The 19,315-nt window shown below is 44.5% G+C and overlaps 1 protein-coding gene across 6 annotated transcripts in view; it reads right to left on the reverse strand.

The window, feature by feature from the left end:
* The window catches only part of NSD3 (nuclear receptor binding SET domain protein 3), a 502,906-nt gene that overhangs the window by 419,733 nt on the left and 63,858 nt on the right, over positions 1 to 19,315 (reverse strand). The window contains exon 2 of one of the 6 annotated variants that reach the window (XM_029603931.1): positions 1,933 to 2,003. The exons of the other annotated variants lie outside the window; for them this stretch is intronic. The gene's annotated coding sequence lies outside the window, so the exon portion shown is untranslated. The remainder of the gene's footprint in view (positions 1 to 1,932; positions 2,004 to 19,315) is intronic. 6 annotated transcript variants of the gene reach the window in all.

Genomic DNA, 19,315 nt, shown 5'->3' on the forward strand with positions numbered 1-19,315 from the left:
GGCAACTAATCAGCATACAAAGTTTTGCACTGACTTTGATGACTAATTTATGAAAATATGTCTAAACAAATCTGACAAAAGCTAAAAGTGTGGTAAGCACAGTAAACTGAGCTGCATTTTAAAATTTCACATCTCTAGCTCATTTGCATATTTAATAGCTGGGTGCCAAAAATGGCTCTTTTTAACATAGTGCATTCACACATGCAAATGATGCTTGTCTTTGGGACTGTAAGTCTGACCAAAGCAAGGCTGGGTCCAAGACGAAACAGGGTGACTATGAAGCAAAAAAGATGCTCTTTCAAATGACACTAGAAAGAAAAAAAATTTGAAACTACACAGTAGAGATATTTACACCCAAAAAAATGGTGAAAATTTGCATAAAAAGGTGACATCATGTCTTTATGTAACTATATCTTTGCTTCCAGTTAGCTGCAAAGCCTCCTAGTGCAAATCCTAGATGTACATCATGGGCCATGACTACTGATCCAGTTACGGCCTGAATCGAAGTATACATCAGGAGCAATGAGGAGTCAAAACAGGCCTTAACTTTCTTTTGTAAACTTTTTCACTTAGTTTGCTGGCCCATAAAAAGGGTGGCAAGCTCATGTCAGGTTCCAAACTTTGCACAGGAACTTAGTACCAGAGGTTGTAATAATCCACAAAATTTCAGGCCCCTAACAAGGGTTTTTTGGCTGCAGTGCCTGGACAAAGTGGCCATTTTGTGTTGCACGGAGCACAGTACTCCAAGAGTGACCTTCAATCAGCTGCCTCTAGCTCGAACCAATAGAGATCCAGCCAAAATGTTTTGCATAGTTTTGTTTGAGACCCTAGCGAACATTCACACTAAATTTTAGTCAATTTGAAGGAGGTCAAACGTGGATGATTTTCTAAATTGGTCCACTTGACATGGAATGTCCCATACATACCCACTAGGACTATTTTCAAAGAATTAGTTAGAAGCATAAAAATGGTTTTATGCTCATAAGTGGCTTTGAAAACTTCCCCAAAAGGTTTCCCTTTTTAATCTGTAAAGTAGAAGTTTCAGATACCGTGGGTTTGGGTGCCTTACTGAGCCTTTAGGTATGATCTCTGTATGTCTTATGGTCTCAACAGTTTAGACACCTTCAGATCTAACAATTCTCTAAACCACAGTCTTCTTAGCTGTAACTGTGTCAGCAAAATTACTGCTGCCCTTGTTAATTTGATCCTTATTATTACTTGAATTAGCAAGACTCAGAATATAGAGACGTGACTATTTCCAGTCTTGGGCCAGGACATATGTTGCTATTGCACAGTCATCCCTGTAACTTTGTTCAACCAGTCTACTTACACATTCAAGCATCTTGCAATGTGAATTGCTGAAAGACTTGCCTATCTAGCCCCCAACGAATTCAATATTCTGAATGTCTCTTGCAGCATCAGGGAGTATCTTCTGTCCCCCATTTTTTTTCAGGTATCTTACTGACTAGAGTTACTAAGAAGACTGAGGAAGGAGGATAACACCCTCCCCGCTTCCCCAGGAAACTCACAACCATTGTAATATGGACTCTCCAAAAAGTACTCTGAACTTTGTCTTTATCTAGATATTCCCTGGACATTCACCAATGTAAAGATATTGACAACCGATATTGTAGATAGTCTGGGAACTGGCTTACTGTCTATAAGTCAGCGCTGTAACACTCTTATATGGAATCTGGTTCATGGTAACACTTCTATCACTGAGACCATAAGACCAATGATATTCAAGTAAGTCCTTGTTAACACCAGAGTTCATTTCATATCTGGAAAAGCAGAATTTCCCAGAGAAACAATATAATTTTACTTGCCAGAAATTTGATTAGGCCAGAACTAAATGTGATAGGTCCCAAGAAGGTTCCAGAGAACTTCTCTTCCAATTCATGACCATCTATGCTCCTGTAATAAGGAAAGTACCTGGTCTCAGAACCATGTTGATCCGCCTTCTCAAAATGGCAGCCACAGGTGGCTCCGCACGGTTAACTTATCTAAGGAACATAAGAGACAGAACAAAGATACACAAAACAACCATGAGCAGCTGAATCTAACACTTCAAGCGGCAGTGTAGATGTGCTTTGGCTCTAGGATCTTAGTTTTATTGTTTTATACTGCTACTGCAACTACCAGTGCTGAAGTACTAATGCCATATTCTTTCCTTCCTAGGAGTGCTAGCACCATTATTCTTCCTTCCTGTCAGTCTTTCACTAGACTGCATCACAGACTATGACAGAGAAAGAAAGGCTTGAAGAGCAAAGAATTTAACACTCTTGATTTAATAAAAACAACACTAACCAGTGTTTATCAGTATCGTCTACTATGGAATGTAACAGAAGAAAAGTTTGAATGCCAACTGCCAGCAGAAAAAGCTCATCTAAAACAGTTATATATTTCATGGAGACTTGTTTCACTTTATTTCTCTGTGCCTAGCTTAAAGAAATCCCATTATGACACCATATGTGAGGATGGCTGAGCAAAACTTCACTCTCTGGAGTCAAGAAACATGCTTATTCCAGCCTTCTTCATGTAGTGATTCTTTATTTACAACACAAAACAAAGTATACACCAGACTGCCTACCTCTTCCAGTATCTTCATGTACTTACAATACCTTGGGTTAGGTCAGCAATATTACAGAAGCTGGGTCCCAGCTTTTATTCCCTTCAAGTTGGTCACACCCTCTGAACTCCTCCTGTCCAGCCAGGTCCCAGAATGGAGCAGCGCAGACTCATAAGGTACCACTAGCGGGCACTCTTACAGCCTGATAACTTATCTGACTAACTTAAGTCAAATAAGTTATCATGGATATGTACAAGGATAAATATCCCAATGAATATCCCCAAATAAAGTTATCCAGATAACTTTGAAACCTAACCGGCTAGATTTGAATATTGCTAATTAGGTAACTTAACTGATGAAATTCAAAGAATATCGCCGGTTAAGCAGTGATTACAGGAAAAACCCTCACAGCTCGATTCCCCAACACTCACCCTTGTAAAAGATCCCCAAACACCCCCCCCCCCCCCCAAAATGAGTATTAAATATTGTGGGCCTTTAGGCCCAAAAAGCCTTCCCACCTCCCAAAGTTCAATTAGAGTAAGGCTTGCAGCATTTAGATACCCTCCCGCTCTCCTTCTACCCGTGCCAAGCCTACTCTTACCCAACCACCCAACCTGACCCCCCCCCCCCCGAAAAAAAGAAAAACATTTAATGGCAGCTGGGAGTTCAGATCTTGCATCCAGCTCCCAATATTTACAGCGTTGCCCTGACATGAACATTGGTCACATAAGTTATCAGCACTGTTCTCAGAGTATTAGAGTATTTCTTTGACAGTAATACTGGTAGCTTACATAACCAGATGTACTCCATGCATTACAAAAGGTAGAAGGAAGGCATGGTTAAAAGGTGAGGTGAGACAGACTATAATATCTAAAAGAACATCTTCCAAGAAATAGAAAAGGGATCCAAATGAAGAAAACAGGAAACAGCATAAGCACTGGCAAGTCAGATGCAAAGCATTGATAAGGAAGACAAAGAGAGAATTTGAAAAGAAGCTTGCTGTAGAAGCAAAAACTCATAATAAAACCTTTTTCAGGGGGAGGAAGTGACATCATCTTGGTGGATGGCAGCCTAAAATTCGGGCTCCTGCAACCAATTTAACAATCTCCTAGCAATCTAACCCATCCGAGCTCAAATTCATACTTCTAATTACAGTTTGTAAGAGACGATTTCTCTGATGTCCACAAGACGAAAAACTGTGGATTTTCAGAAATATTCATATAGAAAATCGGGCAGGGCCGATGATTCTTCTAACAAGGGCATGGCGAATCGAGAGCAGAGCCTTTCTGATATCCCGGACGAGGATGAGATTCATACCCCGGACAAGGGCGATTTTCCAACAAGAACCAAAATGAAAGGCTGGTTTGCAGATTTAAAGAAAGAAATTTCTAATAACACGAATGACATAATGCACTCAATTGAGGAATTAAAAAGTGACATTGCAGAAAATGGCCGCCGCATTTTTGAAATGGAGTCACGGAGAGATGCTCACAGCGACGACATCAAAACTCAGCGAGAGTTGCAAAAAGAGTCACAACTTGAAATCGAAAAACTACAAGAAAAAATGGAAGATCTAGAAAATCGCTTGAGGAGGCATAACCTCCGTTTTAGAGGAATACCGGAGACGCCCGAAAATGCTGACTGCATAGCAGTAGTGAAGCAGATCAGTGACATGATTCTGGCTTCGAAAGCATCACCTTCGCCTATGGACCCAGGAAACAACATTAAAATAGAGCGAGCACATAGGCTGATGGGTCCAAAAATGAGCAATAATAAACCTAAAGATATCATCGCTTGTTATCATGATTTTACAATTAAGGATAAAATTGCCATGATAGCGAGGAAGCAAGCCTCATGGAACTGGCAGGGGAACGCCATTATGGTATTTGCGGACATCTCACCTCACAAGCTCACACACTACCGCCCTGTGTCAGAGATTTAGGAGTTTCCCTAGACAATCAGCTAAGCTTCAAATCCCACATTAAATACTGCTAAAAGGGGGCTTCTTTAAACTCCAAACCCTCAAAAAACTGAAGCCCCTCCTCCACGCCCACGACTTCCGTACTGTTATGCAAACCACCATACTATCTAAAATCGACTATTGCAACTCCCTTCTCATAGGTCTCCCTGCCTCCACTATTAAACCCCTCCAAATCCTCCAAAATGCTATGGCTAGAATCTTAACAAACACCAGGAAAACTGACCACATCACTCCCATACTACAGGATCTCCACTGGCTCCCTATTTCCTACCGTTCCCAATACAAAACACTTACTATCCTCCATAACACATTATACAAAAACAACTCCCCCTGGCTTGAGGACATGCCACATTTCCGTCAAACTAATCGCCCCACCAGAAACACCCTCGCTGGCACACTTCAAACCCCTTCACTCAAAATTGGGCACCTTACCACTACCCGGGACAGAGCCTTCTCCATTGCGGGTCCCACCCTCTGGAACTCCCTTCCTGCTAAACTCCGCCTAGAACCGTCCCTGAGCCATTTCAAAAAAGGAATCAAGACATGGCTCTTTAAACAGGCATACCCCAACTCCTCCCAATCCTAGGCATTGTCATGTCTCGATCTTACTCAGCTCACGCTCAGCCTACACACCCCCTCCTCAACCTCCCTTTCGCCATCTCAACTCCCCCCGCTCCCTTACCTTCCCAGCTCCCCCCTTCTCCCTCACCATTCTAGCTCCCTCCCCCTCCCCAGCTCCCTCCCCCCCTGCTCCCTCCCCCCACCCTTCCCCAGCACCTTGCTGCCTCTCCCCTACCCCTCCCCTCTTTTCCTACAAACAGCCTTTCCTTGAAAGTGCCACTGCCTTAACGTCCTCCTATACCCCTACCCCCTCCTCTCCTTTCCCCCCCTCGCTCCCCCTCTCCCCTTCTCCCTGCCCCTGCATTTAATTTTAATTTTGTAAATAAGTTCATATGTTAATTTCTTAAGTGTAAATGCATCCTTAACATCCTGATGCATACCTACTCTTAACATGGATAATCATCATCCAGTTCGTTTTTCAAAGTTGTATCCCTGCTCGTTGACTCTCTCTATCCTGGTTCCTAGTTCATTGTAATATCGTTGACTCTCTCTATCCTCGTTCATTGTAATTTCCTTTCTCAGTTAATTGTGAACCGACATGATGTGTCCTACGAATGCCGGTATATAAAAATTGTTAAATAAATAAATAAATAAATAAATCTCACCTACTACCATCAGAAAGAGGCAAGAATTGAAACCGGCTACCGACTTTCTTCGGGCCGAAAACATCAGATATCGGTGGCTGTTCCCATTTGGGATGTGTTTTACTATAAAGGGGGAGCTGCACCGCATTAAGACTATGAAGGAAGCGTCGGGAGTCTTGCATGCCACGGGTTACCGGGGCTTTGAACCAGCCAGGGATGCGCCCACACCGCACAAATGACGAGAAGATTTCCCTAGATGGCAGAGGGTTTCTAAGGGTGACAAACGGCTGAGACGCAACACGGAGACCCCTCCATCGAATCAGGCACCCACCTGAAGATTTTAGACTGCGCATCTCGGCTCTACAATTGATAACAACAGTTGGTCGTTGAAGGATTTACTTTTTGATAATCTTTTCTAAGTGAGGGTTAAAAATTTGTAATGCAGCGCTTCGATTTCACAATAAGAGAACCCACTGGGAAAGTTTGAGTTACACGGATGGTTGTTTAGCTATTATCTTTGCTATAATTCTGATTTCATATAGGAGAATTCAGAAGCTTGCATTTATATTTGTTATATAATTGTTGTTTGCTTGGATGGAGTCACTCCGGGATGACTATTTCCTCCATAAATATCCTGACGGGAATGTCCGTTGAGATTCCTGTCATGTGGGTTCTGGTAAAGCGGGGGGGGGGGGGGGGGGGGGAGAGAGATTTTGGGGTCTGCAGGGAGGGAAATACTTCCATGCATTATATCAGGTATCATATCTTTTCAGAACAGCTTTCATTATTTATTTAGGCATCAAGCCCATTATGGGTCCTCACATACCCGATTATCATCTCAATAGCCTACCTCATTAAATGGCCATGCTAAATGTACTTACCCTTAATGTTAAGGGATTAAACTCTCCCTTCAAGAGGCACTGTCTTTTTTCTGAGTTGCAAACTAGGAAAACATCAATTGCATTTGTACAGGAGACACACTTGAAAAAGCGCTATGAACACTTACTTAAGAAGGCCCTATACCCAGCTCAATATTGGACACCCAGACCTCTGGCTCACAAGTACTTGGGGGTGGGTATCCTGATTTCCAAAGACCTGACATTTGAAGAGGTGGCTTGTCATCGGGACCCTGAGGGGCGTTACTTAATTCTCATTATCTCAATAGGGGGGATGAAATATACATTAGTTAATATTTACGCACCAAATCATGATCAGAAAGTGTTTTTACAGAGAATGCTACAGTTACTACAGCAATGTTCTGAGGGAAACCTAATTATTGGCGGAGATTTCAATCTCACAATCAACCCCTATTTAGATAATTCCCATAACGGGGGAGCATCCGCACGGAGGGACCGAGCAGCTTTTAAAAGCTTTATCTGTAGTTTAGATATTATTGATACTTGGAGACTCTGGCATCCCTCTACTCGTCAATACACATTTTATTCCAGGGCACACTCTTCCTATTCCAGAATTGACTACCTCGTAGTAACTAAAAGCTGTGTGAACATGATTCGGGACCCCCAGATACTTCCGATCACTTGGTCAAATCATGGCCCACTCACTTTACAATTTGATACTGGCCTTTATGATAAGGGTACTCAATTCTGGAAGCTTAACGAAAGTCTGCTAGAGAGTCTGGAGTTCTGCCAACAATTACAAGCTGATATTAAGGACTATATCCAGAATAATAATAAAGAAGGGATTTCTCCCATTACTTTATGGGATTGTCTTAAGGCAGTAGTTCAGGGGAAGTGTATAGTCAGAGGGGCCTATCTTAAAAAACAACGCACTAAAGATAAGATGAATACACTACATCATCTTCAGGAACTGGGCCATGTTCATGCACAGGGGGGGAACCCCAAGATTTTACTACAAATGGATAAATTACGGGCCCGTCTGGGGGAGCTAGAAGCAGCAGAAATAGCCCACAAACTTACTTTAACCAAACAAGTTTATTACGAGGGTGGAAACAAGGCCGGTAAACAACTGGCTCGACTGTTAAAAAAGCGTCAAATGCAAAATAACATCGTAAAAATAAAGGATGAAAATGGCCATATGTTGACATCCAATGCGGATATTTAATGTACGGGCTCCGCCCAAATTTTCTTGTTTTATTGTAAACCGATGCGATGTGTTGACGGACATCGGTATATAAGAGAATTTAAATAAATAAATAAATAAATAAATAAATAAAATATTCGTCAACGTTTTATTAGCTTTTACTCTGCCTTATATGCTAAGGATGTCAACATAGACCCAGGAGCAATAATCGACTATTTAGCAGACAATGCCTTGCCACAACTAGGTAAAGAGGCCCAAGAGGCTCTGGATAGGGACATCAATGGGGCCGAGGTACTATGGGCTATAAAGGATTTGAAAAATGGGAAGTCACCAGGTCTGGATGGTTATACCGCACTCTTTTACAAGAAATTTGCCAGTTCACTTATCCCTCTATTGGTATCTCTCTTTAATTCATTACAAGGGCAGACTTCGCTATCCTCCCTTGCCAACCTTGCAGGAGTCACGGTATTGGCTAAGCCGGGACGTGACCCTACCTTATGTGGATCGTACCGTCCCATATCGTTAATTAACTTAGATATGAAGATATTGGCAAAAATTCTGGCGCATAGACTCAACAATTATCTCCCTGAGTTGATACACTTAGACCAGTCTGGCTTTATATCTGGCAGAATGGCATCCGACAATGTCTGTAAAATTGCAGATTTAATGGGATGGACTAATTCGCAACAAATACCCCTCCTACTTTTAGCAATTGATGCGGAAAAAGCATTTGACTATGTCCACTGGCCATTTTTATTTCAAGCAATGAAAACTTTTCAATTTGGTGAAAAATGTATACGCTGGATACAAAAACTGTATGAATCCCCCTCGGCATGTTTGAAAATTAACGGCGGTTATTCTCTACCATTCCCAGTAGGTAGAGGTACACGCCAGGGGTGCCCTCTATCCCCTTTATTGTTTGCCATCTTTTTAGAGCCATTTGCCCATCACATTAGGAGTAACGACAGGATAAGTGGGGTTCAGGTGGGAGATTTTTCTTCTAAGTTATCCTTATTTGCGGACGATATTTTATTTACCGTTACGGATCCTGCTCAATCTCTGGTTGCTATCACTGAAGAAATATCGGCCTTTAGTGCAATATCTGGCTTCAAAATTAATTGGAAAAAATCAGAATTGTTAAATGTTTCAGCACCACAGAGCTTAGTTGAGTTACTACGTAAAACTCACCCTTTTAAATGGGCGAAAGACAAAATAAAATACTTGGGGATTTACATGGGAAATAGCAAATGTTGCTTACCTGATGTAACAGGTGTTCTCACAGGACAGCAGGATGTTAGTCCTCACAAATGGGTGACATCGAGGATGGAGCCCACCACGGAAAACTTCTGTCAAAGTTTAAACAGAACTTTGACTGGCCCCTACTGGGCATGCCCAGCAAGGTACTGACCCTGCAGCCAGCAGGGGTCTCCCTTCAGTCTGATGTTCAAAGCTACAGGCAGTGCCTAGAAAGTAAAAACAAAACAAACCCAACACCGCGGGGTGGCGGGCGGGTTTCGTGAGGACTAAATCCTGCTGTCCTGTGAGAACACCTGTTACATCAGGTAAGCAACATTTGCTTTCTCACAGGACAAGCAGGATGGTTGTCCTCACAAATGGGTGAGTACCGAGCTGAGGATGTCCTGACTTGCACCAAATGCACCCAATGACGTGCAACAGGCACTACAACTGGGGTGGAATTTGGTAAAGGGCATCCGCACCCTACCGGGAAGGTGGAAGGGTGTTGGTACATCACGTTGGAAAAAGGTTACGCAAGACAGATTGGCCGAAGATGGAGTCCTGTCTTCCAGCTTTGTCCAAACAATAGTGGGCTGCAAAGGTATGGAGAGAACTCCAGGTTGCAGCCTTGCAGATGTCAGGAAGCGGCACCGATCGAAGGTGTGCCACTGACGTAGCCATGGCCCTCACAGAGTGTGCTTTGACACGGTCTTGAAAAGGGATGCCCGCTTGCTCATAGCAGAAAGCAATGCAGTCCGCCAACCAGGAGGAAAGAGCCTGCTTACCCACAGGTTGTCCTAACTTGTTAGGATGGAAAGAGACGAATAATTGAGTGCTCTTCCTGTGAGAAACTGTACGGTCTAGGTAAAAGGCTAGAGCCCGTTTACAGTCTAGGGTATGCAGGGTCTGTTCTCCAGAGTTGGAGTGGGGCCTGGGAAAAAAGATAGGTAGTATGATGGATTGATTAATATGAAACTCAGAAACTACCTTAGGTAAAAATTTAGGGTGAGTGCGGAGTACCGCCCGGTCCTGCAGGAGCTTAGTGTAAGGCGGATAGGTAACTAGGGCCTGTAATTCACTAACCCTGCGAGCTGAAGTGATAGCCAAAAGGAATAACACTTTCCATGTGAGATACTTTAACTCACAGGAGTGCAGAGGTTCGAAAGGAGGTTTCATTAGACGACCAAGAACCAGATTAAGGTCCCAGGATGGGGCCGGAGGCCGTAAGGGTGGCTTCAGATGGAGCAAGCCTTTAAGAAAACGTGTTACTAGGGGTTGTACTGAAATAGGGACACCCTGTACACCTTTATGGAAGGCGGCTACCGCACTGACATGCATCCTAATGGAAGAGGTTTTAAGACCTGATTCAGAGAGATGCCATAAATAGTCCAAGAATTTGGAGATTGGACAGGAAAGGGGATCAAGGGACTGAGAAGTGCACCATGATGTGTACCTTTTCCATTTGTATGAGTAAGACTTTCTTGTGGAAGGCTTTCGTGAAGCTATCAGGACTCGAGAAACGGAATCTGAAAGGTTGAAAGGCTGAAGGACTAACCTTTCAACATCCATGCCGTCAGGGACAAGGCTTGGAGGTTGGGATGGAGGAGGCATCCGTCGTTTTGAGTGAGCAGATGCGGGTCCTTTCCCAGAGGAATGTGCCTGCGGATGGAGAGATCCTGGAGTATTGGAAACCATACTTGGCGTGGCCAGTAAGGTGCTATCAGGATCATGGTTCCTCCGTCCTGGCGTAGCTTCACGAGAGTCTTTGACACAAGAGGAAGTGGAGGGAATGCGTAGAGCAGACCGGTTGTCCACTTGAGGGAGAATGCATCCCTCGGCCGAGAGTGCTGGCTCCGAATGAGAGAGCAGTAATCGTCCACTTTGTGGTTCTGAGGGGACGCAAAGAGGTCTATGCGGGGAGAACACCACTTGTGAAACAGAGAGGTCGCTATCAGAGGATCGAGTGACCACTCGTGCGGTCGGAAGACACGGCTCAGCCGGTCTGCCAATACATTGTCTACTCCCGGCAGATAAGTGGCCCTGAGGTACATGGAGTGGGAGAGGGCTTCCGCCCAGATCTGCGCAGCTTCCTGACACAGAAGGAAGGAGCCTGTGCCTCCCTGCTTGTTTATGTACCACATGGCCAGGAAATTGATCTGGTGTTCGGCTTCCTCGTTGGACCATAACCCTTGGGTTTGAAAGTTGTCCACATGGGCTCCCCAACCGATGTGAGAAGCGTCGGTGGTTAGGATTACTTGCGGATCCGGTGGAAGAAAGGGTAAGCCCTGAAGGAGGTTGACCTGAGTCGTCCACCAGGTTAAGGATAGGCGCAGCGCTTGTGTGACTGTGACTATGGAGGACAGAGGCTGAAAAGCTTGAATCCATTGGTGTCGTAGAGTCCATTGTGTTACTCTCATGGCTAGTCGGGTCATGGGAGTGACTTGAACCGAGGATGCCATGTGTCCTAGGAGAATGAGGAACTGGCGAGCCGTGGCCGTATCTTGAGACTGGAGCTGGTGAGCTAGGGACATGAGAGTTTGGACCCGTTGAAGCGGAAGGTAGGCCTTTGCCTGTAAGGTGTCCAAGTCTGCCCCAATGAAAGATAAGGTTTGAGATGGGACGAAGCAAGATTTCTCGTAATTGACAAGAAACCCTAAGGAAAGGAGTGTGTTGATTGTCAATTGTAGGGAGGACCGGGCAATCTGAGGGGTGGAGGCCCTGATTAGCCAATCGTCCAGATAGGGGTATACGTGGACACCTTCCTTCCTGAGGAATGCTGCTACAACTACGAGGCATTTGGTGAAGACTCGTGGAGCAGATGCCAGACCGAAAGGTAGTACTCGGTATTGATAATGGTCGCGGCCTACTAGAAACCGCAGATATTTGCGATGGGATTGTGTTATCGCAATATGGGTATAAGCTTCCTTGAGGTCGAGGGAGCATAGCCAATCCCCTCTTTGCAGCAGAGGGAGTAACGTGCCCAGGGTTACCATCTTGAACTTTTCTTTTTGAAGGTACTTGTTGAGGGCCCGAAGGTCCAAAATTGGACGTAGCCCTCCTGACTTTTTTGGAATTAGGAAGTACCTGGAGTAAAATCCCTTGCCTCGTTGAGAGGGAGGGACAGGTTCTATAGCATTTGATTGCAAAAGAAGGGATACTTCCTGTTGTAATTGAGTCAAGTGGCTGGATAGACTCCATGCTTGAAGAGGCGGGGAGTCTGTCGGAAGAGTTATGAAATTGAGGTGGTAACCCTGTGCGATAATTGCCAGCACCCACTGGTCTGAGGTAATCCGTATCCAATGCTGCAAAAAGTGGCACAGACGACCCCCTACAGGGATGTGGGGGAGTGGGATATGGCATGTGCTCCGTATCGGGAAGTCAAAGGCCTGCCGCAGGCCCGGGAGGTGGGGCTACAGCAGGTCTTTGTTTCCGAGGTTGGCGTAGCTGAGGTCTGGTGGAGGATCGAGCCGGACGAGGCCTAGTCGACGGAGGGTAATAACGACGTGGCCGAAAGAATGACTTTTTAGAGTCCTTCTTAGGTGGTGGTTTGGAGGATACCTCAGATGGAACAGACGAAAGTTGTTTCAACGTCTCGTGGTGATCCTTCAATTCCGCCACAATCTGTTGAATCTGTTCTCCGAACAGATTGTCCCCCAAGCAGGGTAAATCGGCTAGACGATCCTGGACCTCTGGGCGAAGGTTGGATGATTTTAACCAAGCCCAACGTCTGGCTGAGATGGCAGTAGCTGAGACTTTCGTGGAAGCATCGAAGATATCGTAGGCCGTTCTGATCTCGTGCTTCCCAGCTTCAAACCTTTGTGAAGGAGGGCTTGAAGCTGTGGCTGGTATTGGTCCGGTAATGTGTCAGCGTAGTCCTGCATCTGTTTAAGGATAGCTCTGTTGTATTGAGTCATATAAAGTTGGTATGAAGCTATGCGAGATATCAACATAGCCCCATGATACACTTTCCTGCCCACACTATCAAGGAATTTGTTGTCCTTGATAGGGGGAGTGGAAGAGTGTGGTTTTAGGCGCTTGGCCTTCTTTTGCGCAGACTCAACTACAACAGAGCGATGATCCAGTTGAGACTTCTGAAATCCTGGTGCTGACTGAACGAGGTATGTTGAGTCAGCTTTTTTATTAACTGGTGACACAGATGAAGGTGATTCCCAGTTTTTCTTTAAAAGATCCAGAAATACCTGGTGAATGGGGATGGAAGCGATGATTTTTGGGGCATCCAGAAATTGGAGCAGCTCCATCATTTGGTGCCTGTCATCGGTCTCAGATTGCAGCTGAAAAGGCACAATTTCTGACATCTCCTTTACAAAATTTATAAAGGAGAGATCTTCAGGAGGAGATCGTTTTCTACTCTCTGTAGGAGATGGTGGGGATGGTAAATCTGTATCTGAAGATGTATCATCACCCCAGGTATCATAAGGATCATGTAGGGCTTGCAGTCCTGAAGGACCTGGTAGAGGATCCAAAGGCATCGATGGAATCGGTGCTGCAAGCGGAACTGTGAACGGCATCGAGGGCTTCGGGGGTACCGATGGAATCGGTGCCGATCTTGGAATCGATGGAGCCGAAGGATAAATCGGTGGAAAGGTATGTGAAGGCACCGATGGAACGACACCGGACGGGGGAATCCGGAACGGTGTTTCTCCTGTCGATGAATGTCCTTCCGGAGATGATGGTGTAGTCGGTGCTACTGGAATCACCGATGGAAGGGCGCGCATGAGTGCCTCCATACGATTTAGTATCGGTGCCAACGCTTCCACTAGAGGCTCGGTGGTCGGTTCCCTCCTCGGTGGCAGAGTCGGTGCTGAGGTCGGTGCCTGAGGCGGTGCCGGAATCGGTGCCGGAGGCGGTGCCGGTGGAGGCTGGAATCTTCGCATCGCATTCTCGATGGCCTCCTGGACCAGCCGGTCCAGTTCTGCCCGGAGACCAGGGGTAACCATACCCGGCTCGACGGGAGAGGGAGGCTGAGGCAGGGCCGGAAGTACCACCGTAACCGGTGGGATCACAGCCCCCGCACCCCGGGAGGGTGAGGGTTTCCTCGGTGCCTGCGAACGAGACGTGGACGGTGCCAGGTCTGACCGAGGCTTTTTCGTCGGTGGCTCGGCCTGTTCAGAGGTCGATGGTTGTGGATCCTCGACGGGCCGAGACTTGTGCCGTCGATGGCGATGCTTATCCTTCCGATCTCCTCGACCATCCGGGGAGGGGACAGGAGTCGACGGCCGAGAAGTCATCGGTGGAGGACGGTCACCGGAGGGTTGACGATGGTGGTGCAACTTCGATGGTGCCGGTTCCGATGACGTCGATGCTATCGATGGCGTTGGGGTGGGTGCATGGAAGAGGAGCCCCATCTTCTCCATCCTGGCTTTACGACCCTTAGGTGTCATTAGGGCACATTTAGTGCAAGTCAGGACATCATGCTCACTTCCCAAACATAGAACACAGACCCGATGGGGATCTGTGATTGACATAGTCCGGGTGCAATCCGGACAACGACGGAACCCCGTCGCCATGGCCTAGGGCCAAATTTAGCCGCGGGATTGGTAAGTGCCAACAGGCCTCTAGGGCCAAAATCGACGGCAGTCGATGAAAATCGGCAAAAAACTTACCGGCTTTCGCGGAGGTGACAAAAATTTGTCGAAGGGAGACCCCTGAGGGGCAAATTTTCTTCGGAAAGAAAAAAACCGAATTCCTGTCAGGAACGTGGTAAGAGAGCTCCTTTCACCGCGTGGCAACTGCTGCGCGGAAAAAAGAAGACTGAAGGGAGACCCCTGCTGGCTGCAGGGTCAGTGCCTTGCTGGGCATGCCCAGTAGGGGCCAGTCAAAGTTCTGTTTAAACTTTGACAGAAGTTTTCCGTGGTGGGCTCCATCCTCGATGTCACCCATTTGTGAGGACAACCATCCTGCTTGTCCTGTGAGAAAATAAAGATCTGTTTCAGCTAAACTACCCTCCCCTTATGGCAAAAATTTATAAAGATCTGTAAGAATGGGATAGGTACCATATTTCTTGGCTTGGTCGGTTAGCGGTTATAAAAATGAATATAATGCCGAGGTTATTATATTTATTCCAAACTTTGCCCATATTAATCCCAAAAAAAGGTACTAGACAAATGGCAGAATAGGCTCTTCAGATATATCTATGGAATGCGAAAAGGCCTAGAATAGCAAGGGCTACCCTCTATTTACCTCGGTCACAGGGGGGTCTGGGAATGCCAAACCTGCACTACTAGCTTGGGGCGGCACAGCTTAAAGCAGCCGTAGAGTGGCACAATAATAAGAGACAGAAGCCCTGGGTGAGATTGGAACAGGCTATAACTGGCTCTTTACCCCTAACAGCAACGTTATGGCAAAAAGGTAGCACAGGTTTGGGAGCGATGGAGGCCTACTTTATTAAGGAGCCGATCTTTTTCCTAAGTACACATTTGTTTCACCACCTTTCTTTTCTCCCAGCCTTAGAAGCTCAGAATTTTGCTAGTTGGAAAAAAAGGGGCATTTATCAGTTGGCACAGCTGTGGGAACCTGGGAGGATAGTGCCATTTTCAGTCCTACAGGAAAGGTATCAATTAGGTCCTAAAGAGTTCTTTAAGTACTTACAGGTTAGGCATTTTATTTCTCAAAAACAGATTATGGGAGACTTGATGTTGGGTAGCCCTCTGATTGAAACTTTATGTACACATGCGGACAAAGTTACTAAGCATATTTCGAAACTTTATCGGCTGTTATCTGGGGAATTCTCCGTGACGGCTCCGTACGTAACAGCTTGGGAACGGGACTTACAGGAGAACTGGACACTTGAAGAGTGGAAAAAAGTTGCCCAGGGAATGGGTAGAGGGGTTAATCTCAGCGCAACATATTGAAAATGGATACAAACTCTTATATAGGTGGTACGAGACCCCAGTGCAACTTAGTCATATAAATTCAAAGCATAAAGGACACTGCTGGAAACTTTGTCAGGAGAGGGGAACATTTTACCATATGTGGTGGACTTGTGCTAAAGTCCAGAAGGTGTGGGTGGACGTATCCTTATGGCTGACCAATATATTCGGTAACACGGTGTCACTTACTCCTTCTCAGGCTCTGCTAAATCAAGATAACCCAGACAAGTCGTCTTTTTATAATCTTTTTATTACATACGTAGTGACTGCAACTAGGTGCGCGTTAGCGCTACATTGGAGGGACTCCCAGGTCCCATCTATACAGGAAATACAGAAACAGGTATGAGACATGCATACCCTAGGGAAAATAACAGCGCATAAACATAAGACCGTGGTTAAATTTGCAAAAATCTGGAAGAATTATGAGGATTGGATGGCCACTCACGCCTTGTAACTGGGTCATTTTGATACATACAATGTACTTTATGCTTCTTGGAAGGGTGGCGAACTTAGGGTATACTTTTGATCCTCCATGAGCATTACTCACATCAGCTTGATGACCAATAAATATAAGAATGGGCTATGTATGGGACGCTCTATGCTACTAAGTTGTTTCAGGCCTAAAGTTACATTTTTGTACCTATACCTGATATAAACCTGGTGCAAGCATTATTGCTTAATTAGCATGAGGAAGTGGGGGGGAGGGGAGAGTTCATGAGGGGTAATGCTAAGTGCTGTTATGCTCAGTTTAGTTATTAATTCATATTAAGTATAGCTGTATCATATTGTGAGATAAATATCGTTATCATTTATATGTTGAATTGTGACTCCCTGGTTTCTGTACCACGGGACTTTATGGCAAAAATGGCAATGTATGTATCTTATTGTTTGTGAAACCCCAATAAAATAAATATACAAATTAAAAAAAAACCCCCAAAAAAAACCTTGTTCAGGTACATTCAAGGTAAAAAGCCTGTGGGGAAACCAGTTGAACCATTAAATGATCAAAGGGTAAAAGGGACATTTAGGGATGACAAAGTCATAGCAGAGAGACTAAATAAATTCTTTGTTTCAGTATTCACTGAAGAAGATGTACGAGATAAACCCATGCCAGAAATGATATTCAAAGGTGATGATTCAGAAGAATTGAAACAAATCTCAGTGAACCTGGAAGATGTACTAGGGCAAATTGGCAAACTAAAGAGTAGCAAATCACCTGGACCAGATGGTATACATCCCAGAGTGCTGAAAGAACTGAGAAATGAAATTGCGGACCTGCTATTGGAAATTTGTAAACTATCAGTAACATCATCTATGATACCTGAAGACTGGAGGTTGCCAATGTAATGCCAATTTTTAAAATGGGCTCAAGGGGATGATCCTGGAAACTACAGACCAGCAAATCTGACGTCTGTGCCAGGCAAAATGGTAGAAAATACCATAAAGAATAAAACTGCTAAACATATAGATAAGTATAGTTTAATGGGACAAAGCCAACATTGATTTAACCAAGGGAAGTCTTGCCTCACAAATTTGCTACATTTTTTGAGGGAGTAAATAAACATATGGATTAAGGTGAGCCAGTTGGTATAGTGTTATTTGGATTTCCAGAAAGCATTTGACAAAGTCCCTCATGAAAGACTTCTTAGGAAATTAAAAAGTCATGGGATAGGGGCAGTGTCCTATTATGGATTGCCAACTGGTTAAAAGAAAAGTAAGGCTAAATGGTAAATTTTCCCAATGGAAAAAGGTGAATAGTTGACTGCCCCATGGATTTGTTGTGGAACCATTACTTTTTAATTTATTTATAAATGACCAGGAAATGAGAACAAATGAGGTGATCATATTTGCCGATGACACAAACATTATTAAAACTTGTTAAATCGCAAGGGGATTGTGAGAAATTGCTAGATGACATTGCAAAACTGGGAGACTGGGCATCCAAACGGCAAATGAAATTTAATGTGGACAAGTGCAAAGTGATGCACTTAGGGAAGAGTAACCCAAATCATAACAACATAATGCAAGGTTCCACATTAGGAGTCACCACTCAGGTATAGGATCTAGATGTCATCGTTGAAAATACATAAAATATTCTGCTCAGTATGCAGCAACAGCCAAGAAAGCAAATAGAATGCTAGGGATTATTAGGAAAGGAATGGAAATTAAAACAGAATATCACAATGCCCCTGTATTGCTCCATGGTGCAACTTCATCTTGCGTACTGTGTGAAGTTCTGGTCACCACATCTCAAAAAATATATAGCAGGGGCGATCCGGGTAACTATAGACCAGTGAGCCTGACTTCAGTGCCGGGAAAAATAGTGGAAACTATTCTCAAGAACAAAATTGTAAAGCATATAGAAAGACATGATTTAATGGAACATAGTCAACATGGATTTACCCAAGGGAAGTCTTGCCTAACAAATCTGCTTCATTTTTTTGAAGGGGTTAATAAACATGTGGATAAAGGTGAACTGGTAGATGTAGTGTATTTGGATTTTTAGAAGGCGTTTGACAAAGTCCCTCATGAGAGGCTTCTACGAAAACTAAAAAGTCATGGGATAGGAGGCGATGTCCTTTCATGGATTACAAGCTGGTTAAAAGACAGGAAACAGAGAGTAGGGATTAAATGGTCAATTTTCTCAGTGGAAAAGGGTAAACAGTGGAGTGCCTCAGGGATCTGTACTTGGACCGGTGCTTTTCAATATATATATAAATGATCTGGAAAGGAATACGACGAGTGAGGTTATCAAATTTGCAGATGATACAAAATTATTCAGAGTAGTTAAATCACAAGCAGACTGTGATACATTGCAGGAGGACTTTGCAAGACTTGAAGATTGGGCATCCAAATGGCAGATGAAATTTAATGTGGACAAGTGCAAGGTGTTGCATATAGGGAAAAATAACCGTTGCTGTAGTTACACGATGTTAGGTTCCATATTAGGAGCTACCACCCAGGAAAAAGATCTAGGCATCATAGTGGATAATACTTTAAAATAGTCAGCTCAGTGTGCTGCAGCAGTCAAAAAAGCAAATAGAATGTTAGGAATTATTAGGAAGGGAATGGTTAATAGAACGGAAAATGTCATAATGCCTCTATAATCGCTCCATGGTGAGACCACACTTTGAATACTGTGTACAATTCTGGTCGCCGCAACTCAAAAAAGATATAGTTGCGATGGAGAAGGTACAGAGAAGGGCAACCAAAATGATAAAGGGGATGGAACAGCTTCCCTATGAGGAAAGGTTGAAGAGGTTAGGGCTGTTCAGCTTGGAGAAGAGACGGCTGAGGGGGGATATGATAGAGGTCTTTAAGATCATGAGAGGTCTTGAATGAGTAGATTTGACTCGGTTATTTTCACTTTTGA

This window comes from Rhinatrema bivittatum, chromosome 5, assembly GCF_901001135.1.
Source record: "Rhinatrema bivittatum chromosome 5, aRhiBiv1.1, whole genome shotgun sequence".
In the NCBI taxonomy this organism is placed as follows: Eukaryota; Metazoa; Chordata; class Amphibia; order Gymnophiona; family Rhinatrematidae; genus Rhinatrema; species Rhinatrema bivittatum.